The 20,482-nt window shown below is 41.4% G+C and overlaps 2 long non-coding RNA genes across 3 annotated transcripts; one reads left to right on the top strand and one right to left on the bottom strand.

Annotated features, from left to right (window-relative positions):
* Nucleotides 1-7,125: 7,125 nt before the first annotated feature.
* Nucleotides 7,126-7,905, bottom strand: LOC144821798 (uncharacterized). Its single transcript, XR_013608447.1, has 4 exons — nucleotides 7,787-7,905; nucleotides 7,628-7,687; nucleotides 7,455-7,531; nucleotides 7,126-7,171 (listed from the first exon to the last, which is right to left on the bottom strand). It is a non-coding gene; the product is annotated as an uncharacterized LOC144821798 (long non-coding RNA).
* Nucleotides 7,906-8,992: 1,087 nt separating this feature from the next.
* Nucleotides 8,993-20,136, top strand: LOC144821408 (uncharacterized). 2 transcript variants are annotated; one of them, XR_013608347.1, is made up of 5 exons: nucleotides 8,993-9,111; nucleotides 9,211-9,270; nucleotides 9,367-9,443; nucleotides 9,727-9,772; nucleotides 20,042-20,136. It is a non-coding gene; the product is annotated as an uncharacterized LOC144821408 (long non-coding RNA). The 2 variants fall into 2 exon arrangements; XR_013608346.1 differs by lacking the exon at nucleotides 9,727-9,772.
* The last annotated feature ends 346 nt before the right edge of the window (nucleotides 20,137-20,482 follow it).

The raw sequence follows: 20,482 nt of genomic DNA, 5'->3' as shown, positions 1-20,482 counted from the left end.
TGAACTGGCCGGAAACAGCTGATTAATTTATCGGACATAAAGAATTAACAAACAATACACTCTCTGACTGGGATATACTGCTGAAAATCAGAGTTTGTGAAACATGATTTCTTGCCTTTAAAATCAAAGCCAGCCTCGCCGCATGCTTTTGTATAATCTCTAGTCTCTGTACTATGCAGTCCAGAGGAGCAAGATACATTGACTTGCACTAGTTCGACTGAAAAAGATGCATTGATGAGCTGAATTTTGTGCAGAAAAGTGAAACAGCCTCACAGTTTTTCCAAAGTTCATACATAAATAGACAAGAATTTACCAAAAGCTACCTCTGTTCTGCCAGTGAAAATTTGACATCTTCTTTGACTACTAGACTTTTCACATATAGGACTGGTGCTGGTCTAGGGACACGAAAACTAGGTCAATAGGGAAGATTCCAAAATGAGTACGTTTTGAAGGGACAGCAACATTTTGTTGTGTTTCCATTAAGTTGCAGCTGTATGTCCTGCATCCATTTATTAACCTGACTCTGATAGTTTGAGAATTGATGGGCCGTAACTTCCAGATCCTTAAAGATTTTTTGTGCCCATTTGGTATCATCAAAGCAGCAAATGGAGCACCATAAATAATGAATAAATGGCGGCATACGATTGCTCCCAGAGAAACTGCACAACTTATTGGCTGAGTTGAAGATGAAAACTCTTCCATGTTTACCACAAAGTACCTCTCTGACTAAAAGTCATCCAGCCATTCCCGTGCCAAGCCTTCACTACTAATGGTCCTTTACTCCAGTAGGATTTGGTGGTTGATGGTATCAAAGGCGACAGGGAGGTAGGTATATTGTCATCTCTATGTCTCCACAGATCATCTAACACCATCACTGTCTCAGTGCTGCCACCTGGTCTGTCATCTGGTCTAAAGCCTGCCTGCAGAGGGTCCAATAATTCATCATTTTGCAAAGGCTGTTAATTGTATAAAAAATGCTCTCTGCAACAGTTTTGGTAAACTATGCAAAGAGAGATAGGGAGATAGTTGGATAAATCCCCTGGATCTAGTGACGGTTTCTTCAGTAAAGGTCAACAGCTGCACAATTAAATTCTTTAGGTACTGAGCACGTCTGCAACGAAGTATTGATAATGTGTATTAATGTGTATTAATGTGACTAAGCAGTCCTTCTGAAGTAGTTCCTTAAAATATTCTTAGATAGGAGATCTTTAGGTGACCTTGTCAGCCACAAAGATCGGACCAGCTTTACAGTTTTGGGTCCTGATAAGGGGCCAACCCGTTTTAGCCGACTAGTTTTAGTGTTCTCTAGCCACGTAGTTAGGCACGAGGCTCCTATATGATGGCTGAACCCTCCTTAATAACATGTTTTGCCATTAGGTTACATTTTACCTTTAAAGTTTCCAGATTTACTGAAGGGGAGAACATCTGAGTTCCTGGATAGAGGTAAAGATTGCTGCTGACATTTTAGGTGCAGATAAGATGTGATGTTTTAATTTAGCCTTCTGAGTTATTGTATACATAATTCAATCTCTGCCAAGATATTTTACTGGCTGAGTCGTAGTTTCATCACCAGTGCCACTCTTTGGACTGCAGTTCTTGGTGTAAGGGGTTCAGTTCCTTTTGTAAACCAGTTAAACGAAGATCAAGTCTGTATGGTTTTGCCGATAATGTTAGGTGCTAATGCATATAAGATTGCCAATAATGTATTGTAATATTTATTTAGTGTAATCTCTACCTTTTTAACCAAGTAGTCAGACTTTCAGTTGCACGCCTTTATTTGCTGTTCTTGGACCGTGATTCAATTAGGCTTTTTCTAAGACTGACAAAGGAAGGGAAGCATGAAATAGTTTGTCCAAGGCAAAGGATATGCTGTAAAGGAGATAAACTATGGGCTAAAAGCACAAATAATAGCAAGTTCATGATCTTTCATACGTAAGGGACTTGGGGGAATCAGACATAATTTAAAAGACCTTCTGGATCTGAAAACAGTTTAACACCAGCGTTTTCAAAATTGGCACCAGTATAAATACTCTAGATAAATTAATTTCAGTCTCTAAGAGTACTGATGTGAATATATCTATTGCTTCTGAACCCCCTATGAGGTTGTTGATATCTAATTTAATACAATAAACCGTGACTGTCGGGACTTTCATTGTTCAATTTTACAAATCAGTATCTGCAGTTCATCTCATACACTTTAGATGTTTTTAAAAAATATGACAGCGGCCTCTTCCCCGACTTTTTACTATGTCCAAATACAGAGGTACAATCTACAGGGATTAGAGCTTTAATGATGTCCCCTGATTTCTCTTAGAGCCACGCCTCAATGTTGCACAGCATACACAATTTCAGGTTTGAAATGATGTCATGAATGTCTACATGATGCTTTACAGAGGAGGGAGCATTAAGGTTCCACTCAAGTGAGAGTGAAAGCAAGCTTATGGGGACAAAAAGCTTTGCTGCTAATTCGATCTACTAGTCCCGTCCCTGTAAAACATCCTGCTGAATTGTCACTTCAGGAGAAAAGAGGCTATAGATTTGTTCATGGCCATACAGAACCCCTGTCTTTCCTGGAATTAAGATCATTGTTAAGCAGCATGGCTGCTAGCAGGGCGCATGATGGTTGGGGGGGGGTGGCGCTAAGGACCCTGCCTTTGGCATGATTCTGGTCTGCCTTAAATTGACATTCTTAGGCCTACATATTCCCATCCCCAAGCAACTAGCATGTTAACCAAAATGGATACAGATCGCAGAGGAATGGCTCCCAAAAGTGCAAAGTGGCGATTATTCCTTATCACAGCCTATGTCAGACTGATGCCCAGAAAAAGTGCAAATGAAGGAAGGCACAAATGTAAAACATTTAGCCCCCTGCACCAACTAAATGCACTCAGAATGTAATTAATAACACTTAGTGGCCTATTAGAATGGCGGGCGGATCGCCATCGCCCGACCGGCAGTGGCAATCCACCCGCCAAAACACCCCGTTGAATGCCCATTTACCCTCGCCACATTAGCATGGTGGTTGGTACCGCGGTGGACAGAAAGACCGCCTGCTGCTTTTCTACCGGTAGGCAATCGTCACTATCGCCTGCCGGGCGGAAAAGGCCCATAATATGGTGGCGGTGCCTTGCAGGCACCGCCACCCATGTTATGTTGATGGCGGTGGAATGCCTTTCCATGGCAGAGACTTCGCCATGGAAAGGCATGCAAAGTTTACTTTGGGGGCCTGTTGCGGGGACCAAGGGGGTGGGGGTCTGCACTTTGGGGTACCCATGGTACCCTCCTACATTGGCATTCACAAGGTGGCAGGCACCGCGCGGTGCCTGTCACGTTGTGCATGCCAATGCACAACATGCATTTTCAACATTGTGGCGGGTGCTGCTTACAGCACGGCCCGCCACAATGTTGAATATTTGGGATGCAGCCGCCAGGGTCGGGGTCGCATCCTAATGGGCAGTGTGGGACCGCCAGTCCACTGGCGGCCGGTCTCAGCACCACTAGGTTGGCGGGCGGACTGAAGTTTGCCCGCCATCCTACTGGGGGCCTAAGTATGGATTAAAAAATAGCACATTTAGCACAAGTGGCAAAAGTTACAATTTAAAATCAGGATGGGGAAGGACATGCTGCAGTCTGCCCTAAGTAGGCCTCTCCTAGATATTCCTAGCCTTTCTCCAAAAACTATGGTGCTATACTAAATGGTCACAAATGGTAGAATAAGGACTCCCAAAATTGCAAAAATTTGGAGAATATACTGGTGAGTACTAATCATCAATCACATCCTACATTGGAATAATCCCTAAAAAACATGCAAATACAGAGAGGCACGAAAATAAAACCCTGTGCCCCCCCCCCCCTGCACCACTAAATAAATCAAGTTAAACTCTGCAGGGAATGAAGTTAAAAACAACACTAGGTAAGGTTTAATTTAAAATGGCAAATATAACTAAAGTGGCAACAGCATACATATAATTGGGATCGTCAGCTAGAGAAACAACTATTTGCAATGCAATAGGTCTCCAATTTACACGAGACCTATTGCATTGCAAATGGTTGGCAACTTAACATTACGAGAGGGCGAGGCTAGGGGCAGAAGGCACGGACAATCGGTAGGCAGGCGGGGTGGGGGAGGAGAGGAGAGGAAAAGACACAGTCAAATCTGCGCGACGCTACATGTACATGAAGGAAATCGGACCTGCCCTGTGTAACAACCAAGTAAAGGAGCCAGCAGCCATGGGAGAATACAAATGAGGACATGGCTGTTCTAAGGCGGGATAACAAGCCTCATAATCAATCAGAAGCCCGCATTTAGAAATAACAAACACACAAGCCAATGACAAATAAGGGCGGGGGAGTGGGCGAAGCTTCTCTCTGTACTCAACTACCACAGCTCTTCGCAGAGCAGCGCTTGTGCGATGGCTCATGCTCGACCTAAAAAGATGTCCCTTCTATTAGGTATGCAGCGACTAGATGATAGACAATGCCCTTTTTAGCAAGGCACAGCTGACTTGAAGTAAGATAGCAATGTGCAAAGAACATATTTTTTTCAAGGAGTGGGCGTGGCACCCTTTGAGATTTAAATATCTGCAGAGCCCAGGGTAACTGGGTAATTATTCAAATCACACGTGCCTAAACATGTTACTGATGTAGTGAATACAAGTTGTTGTATACTAATTTTAGAGCACATTAATTTAGATGGAGATAATGTGCTTAGATATGTTTTGTAAATTATTTCTATCGCAGAAAATGTACTGCAATACTTCTGTATCCATCTTCGTAATTAATACAAATAGGAGCTTCATTCTCATAATAAGCATGCCCTGAATCAAAGAAAAGCATACATTATAACAGGAAGAGGTCTCCTCTTGATTTTCACTGGAGCATGACTTAAAAGATAATGCGCCATTTTCATGTCTTTTTGCAAAGAATTGTTATCAAACTTTTTCGGCATAACTTCCAGCACTATTGGCACACATTTTTGAGATTTTTGAGATTTACATCAGATCGCAAAACTTAATTCGCTATGATAAGAAGTCCTAAAGTAACGCAAAGTGGTTTTAGTGCTTCTTTGTTTTGACACTCATCAAGGGGGCATACAATGGATGGTGGGTACTTGGGTGCCACCATGCCATCACCCATAGTTTTTGAAGCAAAGCTCTATCTACTTACATTTTTAGACATGGCTTTCCTCCCAAAAATTACGCCTCTGGTTTTTAACAGCTGAACATGTTCTCATTTTGACCAAACTTTGCATGTGTGCTGCACTGTACAGCACACATTCAGAGTGGGAAAGTTTAAAGGTTTGTCTAGGCCGCGCATTTTGTACTTCCAGTACAAATCCTATGCTGGACATGAAACAGGCACTATTGCACTATTGTGCAAAGATGAGTGCTTAGCACCAGGCAGCCTGATTGTGTGCCAGTGCTAGGAAGACAGAGAAACCAAAGGAAATGATGGACGGAGCGTTGACAATACAAGCACTCACCCCCAGTCAACTGATCTGGGTTTAATCCATCACCGTTCTTTAGCCCACTCTGCCACCCCAGTTCAGACATGGCCATATGCAAATCAGTCTGACCCTGTGCCTCATGGGAACAGTCCAGCTCGAACTGCCAAGCCATGCCTTCCCTGGACCGGAAACAAGCTACCGAGGACCGGTTTCTGGCATTTGAGCCGTCTTCAGCCCGGCTTGCTTGAATCCAGTGGCAAAGTGAGCAAGGGACTCACGTCTGAGCATACCCTGCCAACTTATGGCAAACAAAGAAAAACCAAAGGAAATGATGGACGTAGCGTTGACAATACAAACACTCACCCCCAGTCAACTGATCTGGGTTTAATCCATCACCGTTCTTTAGCCCACTCTGCCACCCCAGTTCAGACATGACCATATGCAAATCAGTCTGACCCTGTGCCTCATGGGAACAGTCCAGCCCGAACTGCCAAGCCATGCCTTCCCTGGACCGGAAACAAGCTACCGAGGACCGGTTTCTGGCATTTCAGCCGTTTTCAGCCCGGCTTGCTTGAATCCAGTGGCAAAGTGAGCAAGGGACTCACGTCAGCTCTTTCTTCCATTCGTATTCGCATGCGACACTTCACCAAATGAAGAAAGAAACGCACAACCACAAAGGTCGATCTAACAACAACAATTTGCCAATACTGCAACCTTTTGATTCCGATCTAAATTGTCTCCACTAATTTGAAAAAAACAAAAGAGGAGGTTCAGGGACTATTATTTGGTCCGATTCAATCAGGTAGTTTATTTATTCCAATTAGTTCATATTTAAGAAATTTATATTTTTTTGAAGTTTTTCATTTTTTGATAGCGGCGATCATACAAATAAAATTATACAGAAATTCCAAATCCAGAAAACGTCATTTAAACAATAAACTGTGTGCTTTGCAGCCTTCCATTCATACTCACTCTACACATTCATCCTACACAACATGACACTATTTACAATGATTCGAATTCTTTAACATATACATATCATTTACATATAATTTCTTCTTAGCCATAAAGAAAAACAGTTCAGATTTATTTTTCTTTTTGCATGATTGATTTTGAAGCACTACTGTTTTAGCAAGACTTTTATGGCTGGAAAAGGGGGGGGGTCTACGCGTTTCGAACTCTAAATGTAAATGTGGGTGTAAATGTGGGTGTACTTGTAAAGCGCACTACGACTCCAAGGAGTATCTAGGCGCTGAAGACCGCTGGGGAACCCGTCCTGGTTTTCCCTGTGAGATGGTCCCTTTCTGGGTGTCTCCAAGGTGAAACCAGGCATCCCCGGCGTCTGTGGGGGGCCGTTGTAGAGATGAGGCAAGCTTAATGCCCAGAGTTGCCGAGTGTGTTCCCTGGTTAGAGTAGGCACCGAGGCGAGAATTATCGAGTCCGTTTTGACCCTGGTCCACGACCCTGCCGCGTCGGGAATTGAACCCTGGTCCCGGGCCATTCTCTGCTTACGGGTCTGCCGCCTCTAACCAGTGAGCCACACCACTCCTCTAACATTTATGGAGTTCTCATCAGGACCACAAAAGACCAAGCTGTGAGAAAAATAAAAATAAAACCTAATTAGTTTTCTCCTTATTAGTCTGCTTCCTCCCTCTTGCATCAACTGATCCCTCTCTTACCTCCAACGGAACTTGATAGGCAACCAGACTCAATCTGTCGTTGTTGCTGAAAAATTAAACGAAAGTGCTAATTGTTACCCTCAAACAAAAGCCTCACTGCAACCTCGATATAACAATGCCACACATTTTCAGGCGAGCAGGGTTCACCCGCTTCACTGGTCTTTCCCTTTCCCACAGGGACTACTATAGTTTCAATGTCACAAATACTACGTGGTTATTAGGGCGACTACTATATGACCGGTTTGCTAAAATCTATCGTCCTCCATGCTATAACTCCCACACGCATCCACCGCTTAGTTCGACAAATGCATTTTTTTAAACACACTTACATTTTTTGGGGGGGGATTTCTGGATTCAACAGGGTCTAGGGGAGGGCTTGCGGGGGATGCTTCGCGATGTTTAAAGGCTGGAGTGGATGGAAAGGAGAGACAAATATGTTTTATGCGGGGCCCTCTGGGGTCGGCAAAGGTTGAAATAAATTTTTGGTGGAAGCTCGACTTACTTTATAACACATTACATCTGGGTTGTATTGGTTCTTCGGGTCCCTTCGCCTTGGTGCGCGCTGGGGGGCAGGAGAAAAAAATATAGAAGGGCTGTTTCAGAATGCGTTTCAAGTGTGCCGGGGGTCATGTATCTTAGCAAGACTCTCTTTCTGTCTCACCTGTTGCCGCGACCGGGACCGTTATCTACACTCCGTCTGCTTCAGAAGCCCTCTGTGTGCAGCGTCTTCAATTGTCGTCTATCCGGCCCTTCCTGATTTTTGATTTCCTGTATTTGGAGGGAGTCTGGGAGTTGTAGTTTAAAACCTGGTGTTCATGGGAGATGTAGTTTTTTGGGTTCAGGCTACTTGTTAAGAGGTATATTCTCGCGTCTTGTGCAGGTATCTTTGTACATGAGTACAGTTGTTTTTTATTTTATTAATATATCAGTATAGGACAGAAATTAATAGGTTATGTGTCCTATTGAATCATCGGAGGGATGCATGTTCCTTCAAGCGGTCGATCAGCAACGGAGTAACCAACCTAACTCAGGTTGTGAATTTCAGACAGTTCATTAAGCCCATCGATGGCAGTATTAAATTTTAGAATAAGCATTGCCTCTCTTCTTGATAGTTTCAGCTCCAGATCTCCACCCCTTTGGTCTCTTTCCACTTTGGATATCACTGTCCACACTAAATCGGATTCTTGATGATTTTTTAGATGCCAATGATTAACCAGTGGCGCTGTCCCTCTACAATGGAAGGAAATATCTTCGAACATAAAAAAAAATTCTGGAAACACAACACATTTACAAACTACAAATCTAGATATGTCATCTACGGGATTTTGTGCCCGTGCAAAATGTTGTACATAGGAAAAACGAACCAGGAAGTAAAGGCACGCATCACCCAGCATAAGTCAAGAATCAGAAACAATGTCCAGACAGCGCCACTGGTTAATCATTGGCATCTAAAAAATCATCAAGAATCCGATTTAGTGTGGACAGTGATATCCAAAGTGGAAAGAGACCAACGGGGTGGAGATCTGGAGCTGAAACTATCAAGGAGAGAGGCAATGCTTATTCTAAAATTTAATACTGCCATCGATGGGCTTAATGAACTGTCTGAAATTCACAACCTGAGTTAGGTTGGTTACTCCGTTGCTGATCGACCGCTCGAAGGAACATGCATCCCTCCGATGATCCAATAGGACACATAACCTATTAATTTCTGTCCTATGCTGATATATTAATAAAATAAAAAACAACTGTACTCATGTACAAAGATACCTGCACAAGACGCGAGAATGTACCTCTTAACAAGTAGCCTGAACCCAAAAAACTACATCTCCCATGAACACCAGGTTTTAAACTACAACTCCCAGACTCCCTCCAAATACAGGAAATCAAAAATCAGGAAGCGCCGGATAGACGACAATTGAAGACGCTGCACACAGAGGGCTTCTGAAGCAGACGGAGTGTAGATAACGGTCCCGGTCGCGGCAACAGGTGAGACAGAAAGAGAGTCTTGCTAAGATACATGACCCCCGGCACACTTGAAACGCATTCTGAAACAGCCCTTCTATATTTTTTTCTCCTGCCCCCCAGCGCGCACCAAGGCGAAGGGACCCGAAGAACCAATACAACCCAGATGTAATGTGTTATAAAGTAAGTCGAGCTTCCACCAAAAATTTATTTCAACCTTTGCCGACCCCAGAGGGCCCCGCATAAAACATATTTGTCTCTCCTTTCCATCCACTCCAGCCTTTAAACATCGCAAAGCATCCCCCGCAAGCCCTCCCCTAGACCCTGTTGAATCCAGAAATCCCCCCCCAAAAAATGTAAGTGTTTTAAAAAAAATGCATTTGTCGAACTAAGCGGTGGATGCGTGTGGGAGTTATAGCATGGAGGACGATAGATTTTAGCAAAGCGGTCATATAGTAGTCGCCCTAATAACCACGTAGTATTTGTGACATTGAAACTATAGTAGTCCCTGTGGGAAAGGGAAAGACCAGTGAAGCGGGTGAACCCTGCTCGCCTGAAAACGTGTGGCATTGCTATATCGAGGTTGCAGTGAGGCTTTTGTTTGAGGGTAACAATTAGCACTTTCGTTTAATTTTTCAGCAACAACGACAGATTGAGTCTGGTTGCCTATCAAGTTCCGTTGGAGGTAAGAGAGGGATCAGTTGATGCAAGAGGGAGGAAGCAGACTAATAAGGAGAAAACTAATTAGGTTTTATTTTTATTTTTCTCACAGCTTGGTCTTTTGTGGTCCTGATGAGAACTCCATAAATGTTAGAGTTCGAAACGCGTAGACCCCCCCTTTTCCAGCCATAAAAGTCTTGCTAAAACAGTAGTGCTTCAAAATCAATCATGCAAAAAGAAAAATAAATCTGAACTGTTTTTCTTTATGGCTAAGAAGAAATGATATGTAAATGATATGTATATGTTAAAGAATTCGAATCATTGTAAATAGTGTCATGTTGTGTAGGATGAATGTGTAGAGTGAGTATGAATGGAAGGCTGCAAAGCACACAGTTTATTGTTTAAATGACGTTTTCTGGATTTGGAATTTCTGTATAATTTTATTTGTATGATCGCCGCTATCAAAAAATGAAAAACTTCAAAAAAATATAAATTTCTTAAATATGAACTAATTGGAATAAATAAACTACCTGATTGAATCGGACCAGATAATAGTCCCTGAACCTCCTCTTTTGTTTTATTTCAAATTAGTGGAGACAATTTAGATCGGAATCAAAAGGTTGCAGTATTGGCAAATTGTTGTTGTTAGATCGGTTGCCAAGGCTTGGCCTTACTGCTTGGGAGTCTAGACCCAGTAGTGTTGTTAAACAACCACAAAGGTCAGCATCTAATGTAAAAATAAAAAAAGGACTATTTCCCCCTTGAAATCAATGGGAAACAGTGGAAAAGTTACTTATTAAATTCAAATTGACATTTTTGTAAGTACAAATGCAATTTAATTATTTGTTATTTATAAAATAATAATTATAATTATGTATAAAATTACACTTTTTTTTAATCCTTTTTATAAACTCATAATATTTTACAAATATACAAATTGAGGGGTTCATTGTGATGGAGCCATCATACTGAAAATTCCCACCACCAAATTAGGATGGCGTTGGGAATCCCTATGTTTCTGTGGCGGAAGGTGCCGGGTAGGCACCAATGTAGTGATTATGATATGCCCTCCCACCTGTCTTTTTTCTGCGGATATCCCGCAACAAAAAGACAGGTGGAGAATGGCTTTGAGGGCTTGTTGCGGGCCCCCTCTGTGTGTGGGAGGGTGCACTGGGGGGGTACCCATGGTACTCCCCTGCAGTTCAATGCACCAAGTGGCAGGCACCGCGTGGTGCTTGCCACGTAGTGTAGGGAAATCCTGTGCATGCTCTTTTGACATAGTGGATGGTGCTGCATCCAGCAGCGCTGTAGGCAATGTTAAAAGGCCAGGATGCTAATTGCACTGGTGGGACCACTGCATGTCTGGCAGGTGGTCCCAGCAATGTTATGATGGCGGGTGGACGGGTGTCCGCCCACCATCATAATGAGCCCCTGAGTTCTCAATTGCCTATGTAAAAAATGTAAGTACCTGCACTTTGTTACCTGTACAATGAACCTATTAAATTATTATGTTTAGAACACATAACTACTTGGCAACACAACATCTATTTAAAAAATGGCAAAACTTAAAAATTAATCAATTAATAAATTAATTTGTAAAAAGTTAATATTTACACCTTTTTTATCACTTTTTTAAATTTCATGAATTAGTTTTTCATTTCTTTTCTAAATTTGCAAAAAATAATATTTCTATTACATACTATATATCTGTAATTTCTGCCTTATAATTCAATACAAATCATTCCATCCTCACAACACTTTAATATTTCATTTTTAATTTGTAATACTTAGTTTATACAACCCACTCACTATTAATAATACTTAAATTAAATATCCAGGTTTATTTATAATTAATAACATTAATATTCAAGTATTAATTCATCACTACACCATCCGCATTAAATACTACATTAATACTAACATTAATACTCACTTACTAATTTCGTTCTTAATCAAAGACCTTTAATGATCTAAGATTATTAATTATTAATAGTATTTAATTTAAAAAGTATATATAAAAGTAGTAGAATAACAAAATTATTACATACATAAACAATAAAAGTTAAAAATGTTACCTTATGCATGGTACTGTTATTCATTGTAATGGTCAAAGCGTTGTAAAAGCATGAAGTGTAAAAACACGAGTTGTGAAAGTCATGGTGTTGTAAAGGCATGCGGGGTAAAAGCATGCGTTGTAAAAAATATGTTGTAAAGGTTGTTTCCGCTTTTCCTTTCATCATTGTTTCTCACAATTCCTATTCTTTCATCTCTAACCTCTTCCTTAATGTTTGGATGTTTTCTTATATCTTACTCTTTCTGGCCTTTGTCTCCCTTTTGTTGTTTACTTTACTTCTCTTTTGTTTCCTTCGGTTCTTTGTATCTGGTTTCACCTGTGGATTGTATCTTCTTTTTTCTTCTTTTCTCTTTACATCGTGTTCATGTCTTACTGATTCTTCTTCTTTGAAACAATGTCTTGGGTATTTCTCATGATGCTTAATATATTCTATACCCTTTTGGGTTGTAGCTTTGTTGTAATGAAACACAACTGATACCACAGGCATGAGATACATTTTGATTTATTTTATTTTCACTTTATTTAATTTAATTTAATTTTGTTTTGCTTGGATTTGTATTAAGATGTGGTTGCTTATCTCAGCCTTGAGAAAGCCCCGGCCTATCGGCCACATGGGGCAAAACACATGCTGGCTGTGCCTCACAAAAGTGGCTTTAGATTAACCTTCTTGGCTTTCAAATAAACTTTAGACAAACCAAATGAAAATATGAGTTTCCAACTTCATGTCTCACTTTGAACTACACTAGCTCTTGTATAAGTTTTATCAATGAACATCTACAGAACAACCACTTGTCTTGGTGCATTCTTTTTCTACAACCCACTTGCAAATTCTATGAGAAACAAAATCTATGCCATTTCTTGAAAACACTTCCCTAAGATGCTTAAGATCCATCTTGATTTGAAACTTCACCCCCCTGAAATGTGCTCAATTTACAAACTGCCCAGAACATACCTAAAGCCTCATTTTCCACCACTGAATAGTGAAGCTCAGCACCCCTCGGGCCCCTAGAGATGAACAAAATAGTTCTTTCTTTCCCGTTCACCTTTTGCATCAATGCATCACCTAAACCGTTTGAGCTTTCATCTGGCATGATATGAGATTCATCCTTAGGGTCAAAGCTTCCTAAATTCGGCGCCTCATCCAAACACGATTTCACACATTCAAATTTCCTGTTGCATTCCTGACTCCACACAATTTATTTTCCCTTCATTAACAAGTCCCTCATACAACATGTTTTCTACACAAATTTTGGCACAAATGTATTGTAGGATTCATCCATCCCAAGGAACTTAACTAATTCATCCTTGTTTTTCTGTGCACAGAGACTACTAATGGCATTCACCAACGAAGACTTTGGTTTAAATCCAGACATCGTAACCAAATGTCCCCAATATTGGATCTACTGAACATCAAATGTACATTTCTCACCTCTTAACGTTAAACCCGCTTCGCGTAGCCTCAGCACATCATCATCTTCTTTCACATTGGTCCCAAAGATCAAAACATCATCTTGATATACCTTGACCCCCTCAACACCATGGAGAATGTACTCCATCGCTCTCTGAAAGACAGAGGCAGCTTAAATCAGCCCAAAAGTAATTCTCAAGAATTTAAAGGTACCAAAAGGCATTACAAACGCACTCAAATCTTAGGATAAAGAGTGTAACCGTATTTGGTGATTAGCAGAGGTTAAGCCCAGGGAAGCACCATCATAATAACGCATATTAGGGAGTGGGTAGTGGTCCACCACCACAGTTTTGTTGAGTTCACTTAACTCCACACAAAACCTGGCCTCCCCATTGGCTTTACAAGCCATTAAAATTGGAGAGAAACACTCTGTAGCCCCCACTTCTTGTATAATTCCATTTTCAATGAGTTTGTTCAAGTCAGTTCTTTTAGTTAGTTTTAATTTTGTTCGATGTCAATAGTTTTTCAGACAACCCAGCTTATTAGCAAAGACATCAGGACACTCACTTATCCAAAATTCACTCCCTTTGGAAACTGACCTGAAGGAAGGCATCTCTTTAACACGAACAGAGGACTTTCGGTGGGATTCAAATATACATATAGATCCCACTGGTGGAACCAACTAATTAGTAGATCACCTTTTCCTAAAATATAAATCTTCCCTGGAATAATTCTGTCTCTAAATTCAATCATGCTTCAGAGGTACCACAACAAATCAATGGGCTCACCCCGTAACCTTTGTGTTTTATATCTGGCTTCAAAAGTTTCAATTTTTTTCTTCCTACTCTTCTTCAATGAAGACAACTCCTCTTACTTTCTTTATGTCTTTTGTTGCCCTAGAAACACTTGGCAAAGTGGCCTTTGTGACCACAGTTCTTAAATTTAAATTTGCAGCCGGCACAATCCTTATAATTCACAACATGCCCAGAATTGCTACAGCGAAAGCACTTTTCCTGAAAGTGCTTCGGGATCGATCTCCTAATGGTGGAAGGCTTCTCCCTTACTGGCTTCTGCTATACTGAGTACTCCTGAACAATCTTTAGAGCAACACCATCACTTTTTATCCCCACAGCATCTTTACGTATGATGTTCACAAGTGCTTTAGAGTGTTCATGTATTTTAGCAATAGTGAGAACTTCCTGTAAGGATGGGTTGTTCTTTTGTCACATACTCTCTTGAGCCTTATCTAATACACACACCAGCATAAGTTGGTACCTCAAGCACTCCTCTAGGAATGCCCCAAAATTTCAGGTAACTACTAATTTGAGCAACTCTGTGATGTACTGTTCCACCATTTCACTATGGCATTGCATTCTTCTTCCAAAGTGATACAGTTCAAGAAAAGCAATCACTTTGGGAATTTAATGCAGGTCAAATTTTTTCTCACACTTTCTGTCAGAGAGAACAGAAAGGTGCTTAAACCCTCCTATTCCTCTGGGGCTCAAGGCAATGCATTAATAATGATTACTTTCTCTCAGCACTAAGGAAAGTTCCACACACATGGGCATAATGACTGAACACTTCTTCCAGTTTTTGCCACGCAATGAGAGGTTTGCCTTGAGATGTAAGAAAGAATGGGGGTGCTGTTACGTTCTGCATGTTATTATAATATCCCCCAAAACCACACTCTAGACTGCATGGGAAGTATAATACAAAATATCAAAATAAATACACAGTGTGCGTGTCTCTCCTGTGAAATCTAGCCAATTTATCAATTGACACTTCTAAAATAAAGGCAGTAAGAGGTGTGCCCATCACCATGTGCCAACAAGCTGTGCCCATGCCCACTCTGCACCCAGAAGTAGTTGTACGTGACACCAGCGGGCTTGCAGATTGCAGATTGGAAAATGGATTATGTGACACAGTTACATTAAGGCTAAAAAAGTCACGCACACTTTACCGTTCCCAGATGGGGACCATATCACTGATGACACACTCGAGGCCCAAGGTGCTGCCGACACGTCTTGCTCAGGACATGTCTTTCCTCAAAACTGCTGATTTACTGGACCCAAATGGTGAGCATATGACTAGAGACACACTCAGGGCACAAGGCGCTACAGACATGCCTTGCCCAAAAAAGCATCAAAGTGTCTCTGAGCAACAGGAATTCTCATGACCCTGCACCTCACACTCAGTACGTAGCCCAAGGGTTGTGTATCCAACTGGCAGGCATGCACGCCCACTGCCTCTACTGATTTCCCGAGACCTCACAAGACGGAAACAGTAATCCAGCAAATGAAGAAAAAGGGTCCAAAACAATCATAACGGCATCTGTGAAGGCCACAGTGGAGGTGAAGATCCCTCTCCAAATGAAGTCTTTCACTGCTAGCTCTTTTTACCACTGAATCTATACCAAGCCCCACACATAGTATTGAGGTCTCAGCAATAATAAAAGTGAATCCACTATTCAAAATAGCCCAGAATGAGGGAGCATGATTTCAGGCATATTACTCTTCACCAAATGTGCAATCAAAGGACAACGCCATACAGTGTTCAGATGTAAAGGATCTTCTTTATTAGGACAGTATCTGTAGAGACCCCATCTATAATTAACACCGTCACAACTCACATTGAATGCTATTTGCCACATTTCACATTACCAACCGCCCCACATTCCAGATATAACATGGATACCTACTTTCCAGAGGTCACCATCATAATATAGAAACAGAATACAAAACACCACATTTTCCTCTACTAATGCTCTGCCACATATATAACTGATGCAAATTATGAGGTGGAGCAAGAGAAGTTACCAATAAAGTGGCAAGGTACATAATTTCATCCCCACTAATGCCCTGCCATTTTCCTGTCAAGTTAAAATGAAGTGGTGATTTTAAAAGGGAAAGACATGAGGTGACGGGGGAGTGATGATTGGGGCCTGCAAGCTTTGAGCTGGTAGTAGGCCCCTATGTCCCTCTCCCTAGGGTTCAATGCATCCACAGAGATTAATTGTCAGGGTCTCCCTGAACCTTACGTAGGCAGAGACAGCTCTTATCATCGTTTTGCCTTCAATTGTAGCCCTGCACTGTGGTAGGACAATGAATTCCTGTTGATTACCATCCTTCAATGGGTGCATACCTTCTAGGGAAGGGGAATCCTAAATGTTCCCTAAACAAGACTGCACATGAGTGGTTCATGTAATAAAAATAAGATCATATATAATCCACCATCCTAGGGTACACAAACCCACTTTGAAGTGTATAATTTAAAGCTATGAAAAGAGGCATGGGCCCCTGAAAGAAAGTGAAGTCCTACATAAAGAAATATTATCCGCATTCCAGGTTGTATAGAGGCCAGACCACTTATATTTTACACCAAATCTCAACCCAGAAAGTGCCTGAAGATAGCATCTCTTCACCTACTGGTGAAGAGTTTGCTAAGCATCACTTTAACTAATTCATTTTCTGATTGGAGACACTCACCAACAATCCAAAGACCTGTATTTTGGTGGAGCATACAACGTCTTCACACAGTGGGATGGTGGATTCATTCACAACCCTTTTGTCTTCACGCCAACGGGGTGGTGTCTTATATAAATCAATTCTGTTTATCACGGTTAAACATACACAGAGGCAATCATTATACACTGCTTTCCACTTACAAACCCATAGACCAGCAGCGGAATGTAATTGTTAAACAATGAGCAAATCCCAACTTTTATCCCTGTGAAACTCCCTTCTCCCCTTTTCACTCCTGCAAAGAAGAAATGCACAACAGATCACCTACTATCTAGCAAGCTCGCCGGTGTTAGTGATAGAGTATGTCTTGGACTACGCACCCTACTCCTTGGCGTCATGGGTCATCTCAGAGAGCAATGTCAGGGGTGGGGTCAAGTGGAGCAGCTTAAGATAGGTTAGGCAAGTCAACTTATTGAATTCACCAGTGAGATTGTTCATAATGGAAGTCCACAGCTCTTGGTAGGTATCTTGCTTACCCTCCACTGCGAGGGGCAGTTTCTCCATTCCCAAAATATGCTATGTTATGTTACTGTGTCTATAAAACGCATGTTCACCAAACGTTTTCATGCTGCTGAGCAGTGAAACAGGGTGGCAAATAGCGAGGGTAGTGTGTTCATTGTAGGCTTGTCTAAAAAGCTAGGTATTTAACAATTTCCTAAATACAGGATAGCAAGTTGCAGATCTTGGCTCTGGGGGTAAGCAATTCCAAAGTTTGGGGCCATAACTGAGAACCTGGTGCCACCCCGTCTCTTCTTTTTGAAATGAGGGACTGATAAAAAGTTCAGGTGGGCAGAATGTAAAAGGTGATTAGGGGTGTGCCTTATGATTCGAGAAATGATGAAGAGGGGGCCTTCAATAGGATGCGATTTGAAAATAGTGCAGCCAACTTTGAAGATGATACTTTGTTCAACAGGTAGCAGTGAAGGTCCTTCATCAAGGTGGTGATTAGGGAATGTTTTGGTTGTTTGTAGATGAAATAGGCTGCCTGGTTCTGGAAAATTCGGAGTCTCTTTATGATGCCTTTGGGTGAGAATAGGTATAATCCAACCTTGAGAGGACTAGAGACTTTTTGTTGATGTTTTTGGGGTAAGTGGTCACCACCCTCAGGTGGCTATATAGAGTCAATCCCATAGTCTACTTTATTTTTGGTAATGATAACTTTGTTTTTTTCCATGTTTAGTTTCAAATATTTGCTGTTCATCCACTCACAGATAAACAGAATTGTTGATTTGGAAATATTTGTTAGATTCAGGGGAATTATCTAATTTGAAAAGTAGCTGCATGTCCTCCACATCCATTCCATTCCAGTGCCGGGCTCCTTAGTCCAGCAGCCCTGACGCGGTCCACCAGGAGATTTGTTGTCCACCGTGTCAAAGGTGCGGATAGGTAGTGGAGCACCAGTGTTTGGGTGTCACCTTTGTCACCTTCAGCTCACACATCCTCCACCATGGAGAGGATGACTAGTTTGGTGGAGTGAGCATGGTGAAAGCCAGCTTGGAAGGGGTCCAGAAATTCAGATTCCTCAATGAAGGTGCAGAGGTTATGTGCCACATCTGCCTCAAATAGTTTTGCTAAGTAAGGCAGAAGGGAAATGAGATAGTAGTTTTTCAAGGTGAGATGATCTTCACCTTGTTTTTTCTGAAGATGTACCACTATTGCCATCTTGAATGCATTTGGCACCTTTCCAGAGATGAGGGAACGATTAAAAAGAGATTTTTGGGGGGCAGGGGTCATAAAGGATCCTGATTTTACTTTTATCAGTAGGTCCTTAAGGTCCTCCTTACTGATTTCTTGCAATGATGGTAAAGTGACTGGGCTCATGTCATCCAGTTTATTTCAGTTTGAAAGGGAACTCATGGGGATATCCACTTTGATGATCTTGATTTTATCTATGAAATAGTTATTAAGTGTATTGCATTAGGTTTTAGACGGCGCGGCTTTTGGTGGCACTACCTAGATCATGCTCGGTGTCTCATGTGCTCCCCTAACTTCACTGGCTGCCCGTCGAAAAGAGCATTCAGTTTAAGGCGCTGTGTATTTCACATAAGTTCTTTACACATCAGGCCCCATCAAGGCTATCCCGTCTGTTGATGCCCTATGTGCCTGGACGTTCGCTGAGATCTGCCAACCTCTCACTCGTTTGCGTACCTTCAGTCTGGAGAGCGAGGGCCGGGGGACGCTCTTTCCGCTTTTTGGCGGCAAAACTTTGGAACTCGCTCTCGGCTCACATTAGAGTCATTCTGAACCTTCTGGTGTTACGTAAGGCCATAAGGACTTGGCTTTTCCCTACGTCTGATGTTTAATCCCTAGGTTGTTCTCTCTTGCTCTTGTCTCTCATTTCAGGTTGCGCTGGGATGCCTTGTTGCTGAGGCAGCTATGTGCGTTACAAATCCACAAATAAATAAATAAATCTGCAATACTTGTGTCGCAAATGGATTAAATAATATAGGTCATGATGATCATTGGTTTACTTATTAGTTGTCCCCCCTTTTTTTCTAGTCTCAAAATATATTCCTTAGGATTGACGTTTAGCATATGTCTTTTGCCATTTCTCCACATAGATCGAATATTTTGGGTCATGATGACCAACGGTTTACTTATCATTTGTCCCCTGCCTTCTTGCCTCATGTTTTATACATTTGAACTTTATTAATAATTTTTTGCCTTGTTCTCATTATTAGCATTTATTATAGTTGTGATATTGTCCATATTGTAACGTGTCGTGATGTTTATACCAAAAATGTAAACACACTGTGCTTTTATGAATGTAATTAGTTTGGCTGTTTCTCAAATATGTTATGTGGTTCACAAAAACATCAATTTGAATCTGAACAAATATTTATTTCAAGTAGAGCTCATAGGGTGTTGGGATATTTTATCTTTGATAAGCGATGCTCCTGTGTCCACATCCCTTTGGTTCGACTACAAACTATGGGTAGACGACGTAGTCATGATCTCCGATATGTCGGCTACAGTATATGAACATAGTCTGTAAAAGTCCCTTCTGTAGGTACTGGAACTGGAGCTCTCGAATGATTGCATGTTGCCTTGGATTACAAACAGTCTCTTTCCACCCTTTTACCCTTATCATGGTTGTGAGTAGGGTATATAAGCTGAGGGTATTTATGTATTTTTAAATGTGTTTATTGTCTGTTTGGGATGTACATTCATATTTTGATATTAATGTTGTATTGTTCACTATTGTAATTTATGTTTTTTGCCTTGTATGTTCTCTCTTCATGTATGTATATGTCTCGTGTTTAATTAGTTTTTATTTCTGTATTCTTTCAGCCCTGATGAAGTTCTCTGATGGAGAACGAAACGCGTTGGCTGGAATTTAAAGCGTTTTTTGGATATTGAATATAAAATAAAGAAATGTATTCTAATTACTTTGTGATCCCTTGGACTTCATTTTTCCGCGCACGCCCACCAAATTCCAATTGCAAAATAAATAAATCAGCAATACATGTCCTGAAAACTGAAATGTTTTAAAGTTGCAAATAGGTAAGGCCAATGCACTCTATCAAATGATTTTCCGTATTGATGGAAAGGAGCAGCGCCTCCTTCTTAGACCGGCGGATCTTGTCAATGAGATGAAGGATACATTGAGTATATCTCTGCTCTGCCTATTGGAGATGAACACAGCCTGATTGGGGTCAACAAGGCCGGGCATAACAGGGTATGGACGGTGCACCTGGATCCACCTGAACAGCTTAGCATCAATGTTGAGGA

This window comes from Lissotriton helveticus, chromosome 2_2 (genome assembly GCF_964261635.1).
Source record: "Lissotriton helveticus chromosome 2_2, aLisHel1.1, whole genome shotgun sequence".
Classification (NCBI taxonomy): Eukaryota; Metazoa; Chordata; class Amphibia; order Caudata; family Salamandridae; genus Lissotriton; species Lissotriton helveticus.
Note: the sequence above shows the minus strand (reverse complement) of the source record. Positions and strands in the feature narration are given on the sequence as shown.